The following is a 16,442-nucleotide window of genomic DNA, read 5'->3' on the forward strand; positions in this document are numbered from 1 at the left end:
GGACAGGTGGCAATCCTAGTTAAAAGCGCCCCGCTAGCGGCCCAAAACCTCTGCAAAAACAACGGTAAAGTGCCGCCGACGCCCCCACCGCCTTGGTGTGAAAATAGCCTTAGTGCAAGTCCAGATCCCACCTCAGATTTAACCCCCTGAGGTGATCTAGTTTTTAATCTAAAAATTCACCATGATTCTCTCCCTGTCACCTCCTCTGGGCGAGTGAGACAAACGTTCTATTCATCTGAAGCGAAATGAGGAACGATCGCCCTGATGACATTCTCTAAAGTGATGTGTCACATTCTAAATATTTCTAATACCTGTATTTTCAGGTTGTTTCGAGTTATTATGAGATGTAGGAGACCAGCTTTTATTAGGCTTTTAATATTGTAAGCTAAAGCACAGGTACTCGTCATTCATTGTTATTATAAGGTGTGGGGGGGGGGGGTGACAAACGGTCACCCCCTTATCATTCTGGAGCAGAGCCCAGAGTGTGAGGAAACAGAAGCGAAACCACGTGACCCGCCCCAGACTCATGAGGAAGGGAAAGAGATCTACAAGCACGTGATCGCACTCCCTCCCCTTTGCTTGTCATTCATGGGTGTTCCGCCAATCAGAGAACTGGGTGGCTTGTTGCTGGAGGGGAGAGGCGGGGACACGGAGCAAGAGTGTTGCTTCCAGGAAATGACACAGATAGGAGCTGGAGGAGGAGGAAGGAGGTGATGCAGGTGATGTGCTTCTGTGTATGTTCTATAAATATGTTCTATGACTGCTGGGTGTTCTATATTTATATTCTATGTATGCTGGGTGATATATATACTATGTATGCTGGGTGTTTTTTATATATATATATATATATATATATATATATATGTATATTCTATGTATGCTGGGTGTTTCTCTCTCTCTCTCTCTCGCTATATATATATATATATATATATATATATATATATATATATATAACAATGTGTCGCTAATTTTACTCTTCGCAATTGGTCTATTTTGTTATGTTGGCTGCTTTTCACATTTAGTTGGCGCAATGTTATTTAGAATATTTTATATATATATATATATATATATATATATATATATATATATATATATATATATATATATATATATTCTATGTATGCTGGGTGTTCTATATTATATTCTATGTATGCTGGGTGTTCTATCTTTCTACCCTCCTGCCTGCCACCATCACCTATCCCTGGTGCAGTCAGTGCTGACCACCCTGAGGTTGAGGTGAAGTGTTGGTGAGTTGCCTCTATCTATGACCTCCTCATAGTTTGTGGCCCCCTTGCAGTCTTCCTGCCCCCCCCCCCATTGCCTCATAACATAGATCCTATCAGGAAGTGTGGGGACCCCATATAATGACAGCGGGGATGTCTGGTCTGTTATAGGCTTCCTGTCTGTCATGCTGATCCTCTGGCTTGGTTGGCATTACGGGTGCCGGGAATGCAGCAGAATTGTGTGCGCTCCAGAAGCGCGCTGTTCCTTTAGAAGACTATTAGTCTTGCGCAAAACTGCATGGTGCGGTGCCATGGTAAAAAAAAAGGTTGGGAGGCTTCTTTCCCCATGATTCTCCCAGGTAAGGCACCCCATTAAAATGAAAATGCCCTGCAAGTGACGTGTGAACGCATGTAGGTTTGCACCGATACCAATACTGCGCGTTTGCACAAGTACTCGTGCAAATGCTCCGATACCTTTTATACTTTAAAAAGAAGATCTCCCTGAAAGAGGCTGGTGACGTAGCCTTCCCACGATTCATCTGTGATGGGGGGGCGGGGCTATGTCACCAGTACTTAAAGCTAGCCATTAGGGATGAGCTCCGGCGTGTTCGCACAGCCCACGTGCAGAGCCCGCCAGGAAGTCGGGGCTGCGCTAATCACAGGCAGTGAGACATTTCCCGATCTCTGTCCCGATGCGCGGCTGCAATGTCTCACTGCCTGTGATCAGCGCAGTGCCGACTTTCTGGTGGGCTCTGCACATGGGCTGTGCGAACACACCGGAGCTCATCCTTACTAGCCATACATGGATTTCTTTCCCCTTCCTTCCTTCGTCTTCCTTTTTTTTTTTTTTTTAACGATGAGAAAAAAAATCACAAAGTGGGTGGAGGAATTCTCCCCGCTGTGTTATTGTATTCTGACAACAGGGACCACCCCCCATGACATTGGGTCGGGAAGGTCCACTAAAGTCTAGGTTCACGCTAGGGTTGCACCATTTTTTTTTTTTTTTTTTTTTTGGCGAGTACTCACCGATACCTTTTTGTAGTGTGATTTTTAGCCCATACAAAATGAATGTGCTCAAATCGCACTGCAAAGAATCGCATGCGATTTGCACAAGGGAGGAGGTGTGATGCCTGTCCGAATCGCATGTGGTCCCCCCCAACCGCTCCTGTGTAACCCCAGGCTTCGTACAGGAGCAGTGGGGGAAACCGCATGTGATTCGGACAGGAATCGCATTGCACTGCTGTTTGAATCTCATGTGATTCTTTGCAGTGCGATTTGCGTTCATTCATTTTATATGGGCTCAAAACGCACTGCAAAGGTATCGGTGAGTACTTGCCATTAAAAAAAAAAAAAAAATTGGTATTGGTGAAACCCTAGTGTGGACCTTTCCCACCCAATGTCTGGGGGCGGGGTCCCCACTGTCAGAATACAATAACACCTTTGTGGTTTTTTTTTTTTTCAATCAGCTCTGGAGGCTGATCGGAAAAAAAAAAAAAAAAAAAAAAGCCATGTTATGGCTAGCTTTAGGCACAGGTGACATAAAAGTAAAAATATTTTTAAGAGGTCCTGTCATGCTTTTTTTTTTCTATTACAAGGGATATTTACAGTCCTTGTAATAAGAATAAAAGTGACACAATTTAAAAAAAAAAAAAAACAGTGTCAAAATGAAAAAGGTAAAATAAAAAAAAATTAATTTTTTTAAATGCTCCCCATCCCGCCGAGTTCGTGCGCAGAAGCGAACGCATACGTGAGTAGCGCCTGCATATGAAAATGGTGTTCAAACCACACGTGTGAGGTATCGCCGCAATCGCTAGCCCTAGACCTCCTCTGTAGCCCAAAACATGCAACGTATAGAATTATTTTTAAACGTCGCCTATGGAGATTTTTAAGGGTAAAAGTTTGTCGCCATTCCACAAGCGGGCGCAATTTTGAAGCGTGACATGTTGGGTATCAATTTACTCGGCGTAACATTATCTTTCACAATATTAAAAAAAAAAAAATTGGGCTAACTTTACTGTTCTCTTATTTTTTTAATTCTAAAAAGTGTATTTTTTCCCAAAAATAAAAGTGCGTTTGTAAGACCGCTGCGCAAATAGGGTGTGACAGAAAGTATTGCAACGACCGCCATTTTATTCTCTAGGGCAGGGATATGCAATTAGCGGACCTCCAGCTGTTGCAGAACTACAAGTCCCATGAGGCATAGCGAGACCCTGACAGCCACAAGCCTGACACCCAGAGGCATGATGGGACTTGTAGTTCTGCAACAGCTGGTCCACTAATTGCATATCCATGCTCTAGGGTGTTAGAAAAAAAAAATGTATAATGTTTGGGGGTTTTAAGTAATTTTCTAGCAAAAAAACAATAACTTGTTTTTAACTTATAAACAACAAATCTCATAAAGAAGCTCATAAATAAATGTCATAAATCTCATAAAGAGGCTCGGTCCTTAAGTGGTTAAGGCAGCCGTTTCATTTGATTGGGCATCCTAAGGCACCAAAAAAGGAGCATGCACTATTCTTAGCAGAACACAACAAAGCAAGGTACTGCATTGCCATGCAAAGCAAATAACGCACACTTACATAACACAACAGTATGAATCCAGCATCCACAGAACACAGTAATAGTATTGGGCCGGGGCTATGAGTTTTGGAGCCGTAGCTGTAGACTTTCCATCTACTTTGTTGTCTCATATGGGAAGTTCCCGTTCTGCTTTTTGTTTCTTGTTTTAGTTGCCAAAGTACATGATTGTATTTTTACAAAGCAGATGTTTCTTATTTAGAAGGACAGTGTTCTGTTATTTTGTAACTCTTTACACAGAGGACTGTGGGAGATGATGCTAAACCCAGGACCCTGCATTCACTATATCTGGTCCTCCACAGTACACAGAACATGGAAATTCAATTATTTTAGTAAATATAAACTGCTTAATACCTTTTCTCATCAGTATATAGCAGTCCTGTAACTTCTAATGCCCTGTACACACGACCGGTTTTCCCATCGGAATAAACTCTGAAGGTTTTTCCGATGGAATTCCACTCAAGCTGTCTTGCATACACACTGTCACGCCAAATTCCGACCGTCAAGAACGCGGTGACGTACAACACGTACAACGGCACTATAAAAAAGAAGTTCAATAGCCACTGCGCCACCCTTTGGGCTCCTCCTAATCTCGTGTTAGTAGAAGTTTCGCACTTTTTAGACTCGTGCTTTCCAAACAGTTTTACTGCTGTTCAGTTTGTGCTTGTGGTAAAAAATACAAGATAATAATGTTGTTGTGGTAACTTGACACACAAAATAAATAAATTGAGATCACTAGAAAATAATTTTTCAATAATCCAACAAAAGGAGATCTTGATGAAATAAAAAAAATAAAAAAATGACTATAAAAAATAATTCTAAACATTATTATGGAGATCTGGCTTTAAAAAAAAATAAAAGATTATTCATGAGATCGCGAGAAATAATAAAGAAATACGTTTGTGAGAACTCTGTGTGAATATGAGCAGCAAAACAAACTTCATTCTTCTAGCATTATAAAGAACAAAAAAATGCGCTGCATTAAAAGATCACAGAATTTGCAGCGTGAGGAATGTGCTATCTCCATTGCGAACGCTAGTTTTACCAGACCGAGCGCTTCCGTCTCGTACTTGCTTCAGAGCATGCGTCGTTTTTGGTGCTTCGGAACAGCATACAGACGAGTGTTTTTTCCGTCGGAAAAATATAGAACGTGTTCTCTATCTAAGACTATCGAATTTTCAACGGAAAAAGTCCGATGGGGCATACACACGGTCGGAATATACGATGAAAAGCTCCCATCGGACTTTTTCTTTTTTTTATAAATTCTTTATTTTCTGCCAGTCATATATCACATGCCACATGGAACATATTCTTTTAAACATCATATCAGCATATACATATTCTTTCTATCATAATATAGCTTTTTCACTCATTTTCTTACCAATTGGTTCTGAGTCTCTTCTATTCCTAGGGCAAGCATATAATTCCCCCTTTTTCATTTCCCTTAACCCCATTACCCCCCCCCCCACCCCACCAGTACAAGGGAAGAAAAAAAAAAAAAAAAAAAAAAAAAATTATTTACCCCACCCCCCCAAAAGGGGGGGGAGGGGGGAGCCCCTCTCCTCAGGTCCATTTGATCTTATCTGTCCCCCTTCTCCTGTTCTCTAATTCTATACTCTACTAGGGGAGACCAAATCATCCGATATTTCTCATCTTGTTCTTTCAGCATCATCGTCAAGTTTTCCATTTGTTGAATTTCTGTGATTCTAGCCCACCACTGGAATTTAGTCGGGGGGACTGTACTCTTCCACAGAGCCGGGATACACGCCCTTGCGGCGGTGAGAAGGTGTTTAAGCAGGGACTTCCTATATTTTTCCACCGATAGGGGAACATCATTTAATAGAAATGCAACCGGGTTACACCCAAGAGACACACCTGTAATGTCCTTAATCGTTTCCTCAACTGTTTCCCAGAAGCCCTTAATATCCTCATATTCCCAGAATATATGTGTCATTGTTCCCACCCCCCTCTTACAGCGCCAGCATCTATCTGATACTTGTGGATAAATTTTTTGAAGAGCTGCTGGTGTTCTATACCATCTGGTAAGGATTTTATATCCTCCCTCTTGATATCTGCTGGCAATTGATGTTTTATGTACTGATTTTAATATTTTCGTCTTCTGCTTTTGAGTAAACATTACTCCTAACTCTCTCTCCCAGGCTTGCATAAAGTTGAACTCCTGTGGCACTTCCAGGCTTGTTAATATTTCATAGAAATATGATAAGGAATGCCTGATGTTTTCACCATTTAGACAGATCCGTTCAAATCTAGTCAGTTCCCGTATTACTGAAAATTTTTTATTTTTTGAACGGATATACGCTCCTAACTGCATAGCCCTAAAATAATCCAAGTCTTCTGTCACCTCTCCCTCTATCTCGCATCTTGTCATCAGGCGGCAGTCCCTGGAAAAGTCTATCAGCCTATTTTTCCCTTTGTGTTTTATTACTTCGTACCTCCGATCGATCAAACCTGGTAAGAAGTCTGGGGTACCCAATACCGGGGTCATTGGACTCGGAATTGGTGAAAGATCTGTTTTTTTGAAGATCATGTAGATGGAGCAAATAGTTGCCCCTGTTAACGGGTGTTTTTTCACTATGGTGGGCAATTCTGATTTTTTAATCCATGCTAATCCTTCCAGTGGAATTTTAGACGTCGCCTGCTCTAACTGTATGTGCGGTTTCCTTACTGAGGCGCACCATTCCACCACTCTCGCTAGTTGGAGGGCTTCCCAGTAAAGTACTGGGTCTGGGAGACCAATACCTCCTTTCCCTTTTGGGAGTACTAGGATATTTCTCCTTACCCTTGCTGGTTTGCCTGCCCATATAAACCTTAAAAACCCTGATCTAAGGTCCTTTAGAAAGTTTGATGGGATCTTTATTGGTAAAGTTTGAAACAGATAGAGAATTCTGGGCATCACATTCATCTTTATAATGTTTGTCCTTCCAAACCAGGTGAAGATATCCCTATCCCATTTTCTAAAGTCTTGTTTAATTTGTCTTGACAGCGGGGCATAGTTTAGTTCAAACATTCTACTAAGCTTCTTTGGGATTTTAATCCCCAGATAACTTATGTGGGAATCTGTCCACCTAAAATTAAATTGTGCTTTTATCCGATATATTTCAGTTGTATCCATCTCCAACCCCATAGCTTCGGACTTAGTATAGTTTACCTTATAGTTTGTTAACTCCCCGTACTTGTTTAACTCGCTTAGAAGGGAAGGGAGGGATATAGTTGGAGAGGTTATGAAGAAGATCAAATCATCAGCATATGCTGCTAATTTGTGTTCCTCTCTCTCCGTCTTAATACCCCTGATATTACAATCAGCACGTATTTTCCTTAGGAAAGGTTCCAGTGTGAGAATGAAAATAATTGGTGAGAGAGGACACCCCTGCCGCGTTCCATTTTGTATCTCAAAGGGGTCCGATAGCCTATCATTAACCTTAACCCTTGCGCTTGGAATTGAGTAAAGGTTTGAGAACCAGCTCAACATTCCTTCACCCAGTCCGATATGTTGTAAGGTTGTTTTGAGAAAAATCCAATCAACCCTATCGAAAGCTTTTTCTGCGTCCGCTGAGAACAGTACGAGGGGTTCCTGTCTGCTCTGTGCAGTATATATTGCATTTATTACTCTTTGCGTGTTTTCCCTACCTTCCCTTCCTGCCGTAAATCCCACCTGGTCTGGATGAATTAGTGCCGGGATATGTTCTTCTAATCTTAACGCCAGGATTTTAGAGAACATTTTTAAGTCCACGTTCAGTAACGCAATTGGCCGGTAGCTAGAGCATTGAGATGGATCCTTTCCTTCCTTCGGAATTACTGCTATGTGTGCCATCAAGGTTTCTCTAGGTATCTTCCGCCCTTCCCGTAGGGAGTTAAAAGCCGCTGTAAACCTCGGAGCCAATTTCTCAGCAAAAAATTTATAGTACGTCAAAGTATACCCATCTGGGCCCGGGGCTTTCCCTACTTTTAGAAGGTTTATTGCTTTTTTAAATTCTTCTATTGAGATTGGTGCATCTAAGTCTCTTGCTACCTCCTCCGTCATCGGACTTTTTCTGTCAAATTCCGACTTGCACATTATATTCCTTTTTGAGCATCTACTTTTTCAGACTTTTTTTTTTTTAATCTTTTTGTATGTGTTTATGCGCTGTTTATGCGCATTTTCGCGTATATGCGTTTGCGCAATTTTGCGGGCACTCGCGCATTTTCGCGCAAGTGCACAAAAACGTATTATCGCGTTCTTATTCTGCACAATATGTAAATGAGCATTTTGCGCACATGAGGCATAAATGACCAAAAAAAGCTGACTTTTTTTTTACATTTTTTTTTTTAGTGAAGAATGCACAGTACTTGTTTACGCGCCTGTGTGCATAGGCACGTTGCAATTAATGGGCTGTATTTTAGCTCAGTTAAAAAAAAAAAAAAAAAAAGCTGCAGTGTGCAAGAGGCATAACCGTGTCCGGCTGAGCACTAGGTAAAAGCTTGTAGGAGGAGTTTTCCTTTTCCTTTTGACTGTCATATGAGGCGGCACGACTCCTGACCCTCTGTCTGGACAGTGCCGACTGGCCCTATGCTGATCACATGCACCTTCAGAGAGAGATTTGGGGTGTAATAGACCCCAGATCTTGCAGTAAAGAAGACCTGCCACAGCCCCCCCCCCCATGCTTGCGCATAAACCCAAACGCCTCCTACCTAGGGCTGGGGAAAAAATCGATTTAAATCTTGAATCAAGTTGAGAGGTCAAATCGATTTAAAATTTAAGCAAATCGATTTTTTTTTTTTAGATTTTTTTTTTTTTTTTTTCACCGCGCCGGTCCTGAGGAGCTGCGGGCAGGAGTTTTTAGGCGAGTCCGCGGCTTCGGCCTAGCCGCGAGGCCAGACGCCGCGGACTAGGCCGAAGCTGCGGTGGAAAAAAAAAAACTCGATTCGAATCGAGTTTTTTTTTTTTTTTTTTATTTAGAAAATCTCCCAGCCCTACGCCTACCTACGTCCCGCACGCATTAATAAAAGGTGATTGCTATAAACGTTTAGAGCAAGAGCAGTCATTTTAGCTTCAGACCTCCTGTGTAACTCTAAACTGGTAACCTGTAAGACTGTATTCACGCTTTAACGTTTTGAATCGCAGGCAGATTCACCGCAATTCTGGCCACAATTTCAAAGCGCCGATGTGTGAATGACAAATCGCGGGACGCACATTTTAGGATGCCATTCATTTAAATGACACCTAAAATCGCGGTGTGGTTCTGCCGCAATTGTCGCGTAATAAATTGCGGCAACCCTCATCGCGTGAAGCATGTAGCTTTTGAACTTTTTTTTTGGGTGACAAGCTTCACAAAGGTGCAGCACGATTCATCACGGCAGAACTGCACCAAGATTTTGGGTACCATTCAAAGGAATGGCATCTCAAATGTGCATCCCGCGATTTGTCAGTCATACTTCGGAGGTTTGAAATCGCACGCAGTATCGCAGCAAAATCTGCCTGCGATTCAAAACGCTGAAGTGTGAATACAGTCTTAAGGCTTTTAAAGCGTCACTAATAGAGATCTTTAGGTACCGTAGTTTGGTGCCGTTCCACGGGCGTACGCAATTATAAAGCATGTCAGCATTATTGGCTGAAATCTGCTGACAAACAGCAGGGGGTGAGTGCATGCGCGCCACCAAGCCAGGAAGTACACCGCAACGTATATATAACTACTCTAAGTGGGTCGGCAAGAGAATTCCCAGACCAAACATTTTTGGTCAGAGTGAGGGGTTAGAGCCCTGTGTCAGATTTTTCTTCTTTTGGGGGACATTCGCTTTTACTTTTTCCTTGTTGACTAATTGTTTCTAAATCGCAAAATGATGGATAAACCAACATTGTACGGTTGCCACTGGAACATAACCTGAGGGGGAACCTTCCAATGGAGACATCAAGGGGATTTCCCTCACTTTGGAAAACTTTTTCACTTTCTGTTGCAACTCTAGAACAAAAAAGTGAGAGGAAGTAAACCCCGATGGGGTTTACTTCCTCTTTTGCTCCCCGCAAGGCCTGCAAATTGAAAAGCATAATGGGCTAGTATGCATCGCATACTAGCCCAGTATATAACACTTACCTGCAAACGAAGCCCACGCTGCCCCTTGTGCAGGCCGCGTCCATCTTCGACCCTCTTCCGTCCGGGGCCATGGACTCGGGCTCTGTGACTGGCCGGAGCCGCGTGACGTCACTCCCACGCACGCGCGGGAGTCTTCAGTCACAGCACACAGTGGTCCGTTTCTTCATAGCACATGCGCCAAAGACGACATCGGCACACTACAAATGAAATGTATCTCCTAAACGGTGCACATTTAGGAGATGTTTCCACTACCTATAGGTAAGCCTTATTCTAGGCTTACCTATAGGTAAATATCACACAAAAGGGTTTACAACCACTTAAAGGGAAATCTCCACAGTGAGACGCAGAAGCAAAATAAAAACTGACAGTGATTTTAACCTTTTCCCTTTAACCCTTCCCCATGAAAAACTTAAAGCCCAGCACCTGGAAAATGTAAAAGTACCCCTTGCAGTGGGAGTGCAAGCATTAATAGCTTGTTTATATAGGGAGGAGGAAAAACCTCTGTCAGATGGCGCTCCTCCATGCTCTGGTGGATGACTGTCCTACGGCATCATCACGTCCAGTGCAGGGCTACGGACTATGCTTTTAGTGTTGATGGTGTCAGGAACCTAGACCAGTGGTTCTCAACCCTGTCCTCAAATACCCCCGACAGGACATGTTTTGGGAATTTCTCTTAGATAAAATAGCTGTCCAAAATACCAAGCCATTGACTGTGATTTAAAGCACCTGTGCAAGATGTAGGAAAACCTTCAAACATGGCCTGATGGGGGTACTTGAGGACAAGGTTGAGAATCACTGTTGTAGACTGCTGGAGCGTTGGGGAGAAGGGGCTCGATGTGGCTAAGGGAATCGCTCCCACAAAGCTTTTGTGTTCCACTGACTGGGAGACTTTCCCACCATCAGAACACACTGATCAGAGCTGCTGGCTATAGCCGGCAGTACTGATCGAGAAAAGCCCGACAAGGTGGTTGTACAGAAGTCAACTGTTTGATTTTTCTGTACAACCACTATCCTCGTAGGTGGATCGGCCGGCTAAATTTCAATCCATGTATGGCTGGCTTAAAGCGGAGTTCCACCCACTTTCTTTGTTTCCCCCTCCGCGTTCGATATTTCCATTACTCATCTGAAGTTTTTTAGTTTTGTGTTTTCCCCTCAAAGCTGTTACCTTATCTGTCCACCATAATGGTCCTTTTCTGCTGTACCCTGCCGTGGCGAGGTATGTCATATCCGGCCGTCCATTGGCTCCTGGGATATGAGTGTCACAAGACACCTACACAGGTTGCACTGGATGGACTGTTGTCTTTATTCAACCTTACCTACTATGTAATCCCAGGAGGCAATGGCAGCCTCCACTTTGATTTCCATAGCCGCGCTTTGCACGCAGTGTGCATGCGCTAGATCGGGAGGTGCATGCTGGGTATCCAGCGGCACCGTATCCTGGAAGGAGCAATGAGTGGGCCTCAGATGCCTACCCTGAAGATTGGAGCCCGCTTGCTAAGAAGAGGTGAGTTTTTTTTAAAGAACAATCTGATAAAAACGACATTTAGTACAAATGATGGAAGGTACTAGATAAGATGAGTCCATCCCGTTGGTGTTTTTTTTTAGTAGTGGTTGGATTGAAAAGGGCAGTGTGTGCAAGAGAGGAGTGCAGTGGGAACGATGGGGTGAAGTGTGTGAAGGAGAGGAGCGCAGAAGATATAATGGTAGGTAGTGGTGCACCGAAACCAAAGAGTTCGGTACTGAACCCAAATTTCCGGTCTTTGGCTCACTGTTCTTGCTGGAGGCTCCGAGTTAAAGGAAGCAAAGTTCTGCCTCTACTAAGATGACCACCTCCATTCAGGGACACAGAGCATGGTAAGACAGTAACTGGGAAAGGGAGACCACAGACAATACTGGGGACGTGTCCATTATAATTATTATCATTATTATACAGGGTTTATACAGTGACAACACTTTACAATATAAGGGGGAACAGTACAATTACAATACAGTAGGAATAGGAGGGCCCTGCTTATGGAACTTACAATTTGAAGGGAGATGGTACAAAAGGTAATAGCTGCAGTGGATGATCTGGTGGAGGTGACTCAAGTATGGCTTTTTCTTGGATATTATTATATTTGACTCTATTGAATCTATTTTAACACTATTAGGATTTATAGTGTACAATGGAAATAAATAGTACATTACACACCTTAGAGCGTTTAAGTACGTTCCCCAACATGGAGAAGAATATACTATTTAACATTAACATGAAATAACAACTGAAATTCGTCAATTGCAATAACAAGTATAACTGTTCCCAAGGTGTGGACCTTATTGCATTAGAGATAGTTATTGATTTTTGATTATACAGTGTCTTGCAAAAGTATTCACCCCCTTGGCATTTCTCATGTTTTGTTGCCTCACAACCTGGAATTAACATGGATTGTTTGAGGATTTGCATCATTTAATTTACAGAACACGCCCACAACTTTGAAGATTTTTTTTTTTATTTATTGTGAAGCAAACAACAAATAGGACAAAATAACAGAAAAAGTCAATGTGCATAACTATTCACCCCCCTAAAGTCAATACTTTGTAGAGCCAACTTTTGCGGCTATCACAGCTCCAAGTCGCTTTGGATAAGTCTCTATGAACTTGCCACAACTTACCACTGGGATTTTTGCCCATTCCTCGTCACAAAACTGCTCCAGCTCCTTCAAGTAGAATGGTTTGCGCTTGTGAAAAACAATCTTTAAGTCTGACCTCAGATTTTCTATTGGATTGAGGTCTGGGCTTTGACTAGGCCGTTCCAACACATTTACATGTTTCTCCTTAAACCACTCAAGTGTTGCTTTAGCAGTGTGTTTGGGGTCATTGTCCTGCTGGAAGGTGAACCTCAGTCCTAGCCGCAAATCACACACAAAGTGGGTTTTGCTCAAGAATATCCCTGTATTTAGCACCATCCATCTTTCCCTCAACTCTGACCAGTTTCCCAGTCCCGACTGCTGAAAAACATCTCCACAGCATGATGCTGCCACCAACATGTTTCACTGTGGGGATGGTGTTCTTTGGGTGATGTGATGTGTTGGGTTTGCGCCAGACATAGTTTTTTCTTTGATTGCCAAAAAGTGCAATTTTAGTCTCATCAGACCAGAGCACCTTCCTCCATACATTTTGGGAGTCTCCCACATGCCTTTTCGTAAACTCAAAACGTTCCATTTTGTTTTTTGCTGAAAGTAATGGCTTTCTTCTGGCCACTCTGCCATAAAGCCCAACTCTATGGAGCGTACGGCTTATTGTCATCCTATGTACAGATGTACATATACTCCAGTCTCTGCTCTGGGCCCCCTCCAGGGTTATATTGGGTCTCTGTGCTGCCTCTCTGATTAATGCCCTCCTTGCCCGGTCCGTGAGTTTTGGTGTGCGGCCGTCTCTTGGCAGGTTTGCTGTTGTGCCATGTTCTTTCCATTTGGTTATGATAGATTTGATGGTGCTCCTAGGGATCATCAAAGATTTGAATATTTTTTTCATAACCTAACCGTGACTTGTACTTCTCAACAACATTGTCCCTTACTTGTTTGGAGAGTTCCTTGGTCTTCATGGCAGTATTTGGTTAGTGGTGCCTCTTGCTTAGGTGTTGCAGCCTCTGGGGCCTTTCAAAAAGGTGTGTATATGTAATGACAGATCATGTGACACTTAGATTGCACACAGGTGGACCTCATTTCACTAATTATGTGACTTCTGAAGGTAATTGGTTGCACCAGAGCTTTTTATGGGCTTCATAACAAAGGGGGTGAATACATAGGCACATGCCAATTATCATTTTTTTTTTTTATATCTGAAAAATAGTTTTATGTATATATTTTTCTAATTTTACTTGACCAACTTAGACTATTGTGTTCTGATCCATCACATATAATTCAGATAAAAAAACATTGAACTAAAGGCTGTAATATAACAAAATAGTTAAAAAGCCAAGGGGGTGAATACTTTTGCAAGGCACTGTATATGGAAGTTTCATGAACATTCAATAAGGATAAAAAAAAGCAGAAAGAAAAAGTGTGCACTGGTAGTGCTCTGGCTAGAGCTTATGAGGCATACATCAGAGATTTAGGTTTCGGTCCTGTATTTTTGCCATGTCATGGGAACGGTTTTGGGTACCTTTTTTAAATGAGAACCATAGTTCTCTCAAAACTGTATATAATGTCTATTTGTTTTTTTACTTCTGAAATACTCGGAGCAATTGGGGTTCAGGCTACCGAAAGAGTAGCTAGGGAGACATATCTCATGTGGGGATGTCGTTTTTCCATACCTATGCTGAGTAAGGCTTGTTCCGCATTGGCTTTAAAGGGTATACCATTTATCGTGGAGATGAGCCTGGAAACGGAATACCAAAAGCTCCTCAGGTTGGGACAAGACCATAGCATATTTTTTTAAGGTTCCTACCTGTCCACATTCCTTCCAGCAGGTGTTGTCTCTATCTTTGGAGAATTTGGAACTGTTGTAAGGGGTTAGGTGCCATCTTAAATGATTTTTTTGGGCCGTTTCCTAATGGTTGATGCATTTTATGCAGCAATAGTTTGATTTAATGGCATTTTTTGTTTTCGTTTTTTTGATGGGTTGGCGGTCCAAAATGACCATAGTGGTTCAGGGATCATTAGGTTGGAAATGGCATATTTAATAACATGTAGATAGTTTAGCGTATAACAGAAATTATTTTTGTGGAATATTCCTTTTTAGAAGTTAATGTAGTTAATTTCCCTCCTTCCATTAAATCAGATCGATTTTTGAATCCCTTTTCCTAGTGGAAATGTAAATGCTCGTAATGGTACGTGAATTATAATTTTCCGGGGCTTTTTGCAGCTATTTTGAAGATATGACCAACCTTTCAGAGATGCAGTAATTATTGGGATATGTAAGCCTGCAAATGAGGATATGAGCAGCAAAGACTTTAAATTGCCTGGGGCGATACCTGCCTGTTCTAATTGACTCCACAGTGTGAAGTCTAGGGCTGAAACTAACGATTATTTTAATAATCGATTAGTTGGCCGATTATTGTTTCGATTAATCGATTAATCGGTTAATCTTAAAAAAAAAAAAATGTGGTGTATAATTTAGTTAATATGTAAAGTTTAAAAAAAAAAGGCAATTTATTCTTAAATATCTCTATGCAGTGGTAAATATAAACAACCAACTATAGGGTTAGGGAGAAAAATATTGAATCCACTCTGAGAATAACAGACAGAAGAGATATACTGTATATACACTATTAGAGGAGATATACTGTATATACTATTAGAAGACAAATACTGTTTTTTGGCCAATTTGTTGTTCGGCAGATTAAAAAATACAAATTGCTGCAAAAACGCATTACATGCTTTTCTGCAGCTTCTCCATTAAAGTATATTGAACCAAAAAAGCACCATTTTGCGTTAAAAAAAAAAAGTCCTTGACCCTTTCCAAATGCGCAGTGGCTGAAAAAAAGCACAGATGTGAATGTTAAATGAACTACAGTGTGTTTCTGCAAAAAGTACCAAAAAACACATAGATGTGAACCAGGCCTAAGACGTTTAGTAACATAATGGGGTTAAAAGAAACTAAAATGAGCCCTTTATAGTACAAAAAAAGCAAATAATCGCTACTGTAAGGGGTTCATTTTTGTACTGTAGAACAGTGAAAGTAATATTTACAGTAGCGTTTATTTGCTTTTTTTGTACTATAAAGGGCTCATTTTATTTTTTTAACCCCCTTATGTTACTGGCCGATTAATCGATTATGAAAATAGTAATCGATTAATTTTATAATCGATTAGTTGTCGATTAATCGATTAGTTGTTTCAGCCCTAGTGAAGTCCGTTGGAGATATCCATGACTTTAATTGTTCTAGTATTGTGTCCATGTGGTAGCTTTTAAATATAGGGACCCCTATGCCTCCAACGCTTCTATGCTTACATAGTGTCTGTAAGAGGGCATCTTGCGCGTTTGCGTCGCCAAATGAATTTGGACAACATACTTTTGTAGATTTTGGTAGAAAGAGTTAGGTATCGAGGTTGGTAATGTTCTGAAGTAATATAGTATGTTGGGGAGAATTAACATCAAATATGGATTTTTAGGTGGAGGTGGAGTAAGCTTCCCTAAAAAAAAGTTTGTAAGGATCGCTTAAAGGTGGACCGAGGTTGGAGCTGACTGGACATATTGGGTTAGGGAGCTCCAGAGGATGGGAGCGGTTCTGGCAGGAGTGGGAGGAGCAAGGCGTCCTGGGAAGAGTGAAGAGGACAATTTGGGCAATTCTCTGCAGATGAGGTTGGTGATGTAGCTGGGGGCGATGTTGGGGTTAGTATTTTGAATTTATTGTATTATGATACAGGAGTTATATAGTGCCCAATGGTTTGAGCAGCACTTTGAATTTTCAATTTTTATACGTTGGACTAGTGCATTTTTTTTTTTTTTTTTACATTTTGCTTGTCTCTCTTGGCACAGCTTCCAGAGTTGAGTTCCTCTTTAAAGCGGAGTTCCACTCAAAAGTGGAACTTCCACTTATCTCCGTCTTCTCTCCCCCCCCCCCCCCCCCC

At 41.7% G+C, this 16,442-nt stretch overlaps 1 protein-coding gene across 2 annotated transcripts in view; it reads left to right on the forward strand.

Moving 5' to 3' along the window:
• The first annotated feature begins 623 nt into the window (after window positions 1–623).
• The window catches only part of LOC141129240 (interferon alpha/beta receptor 2-like), a 56,350-nt gene continuing 40,531 nt past the window's right edge, over window positions 624–16,442 (forward strand). The window contains exon 1 of one of the 2 annotated variants that reach the window (XM_073617142.1): window positions 624–719. The gene's annotated coding sequence lies outside the window, so the exon portion shown is untranslated. Of the gene's footprint in view, window positions 735–16,442 lie in introns of both variants that reach the window. The other variant, XM_073617143.1, reaches the window with a different exon arrangement.

The sequence above is a fragment of the Aquarana catesbeiana genome, linkage group LG02 (genome assembly GCF_042186555.1).
Source record: "Aquarana catesbeiana isolate 2022-GZ linkage group LG02, ASM4218655v1, whole genome shotgun sequence".
In the NCBI taxonomy this organism is placed as follows: Eukaryota; Metazoa; Chordata; class Amphibia; order Anura; family Ranidae; genus Aquarana; species Aquarana catesbeiana.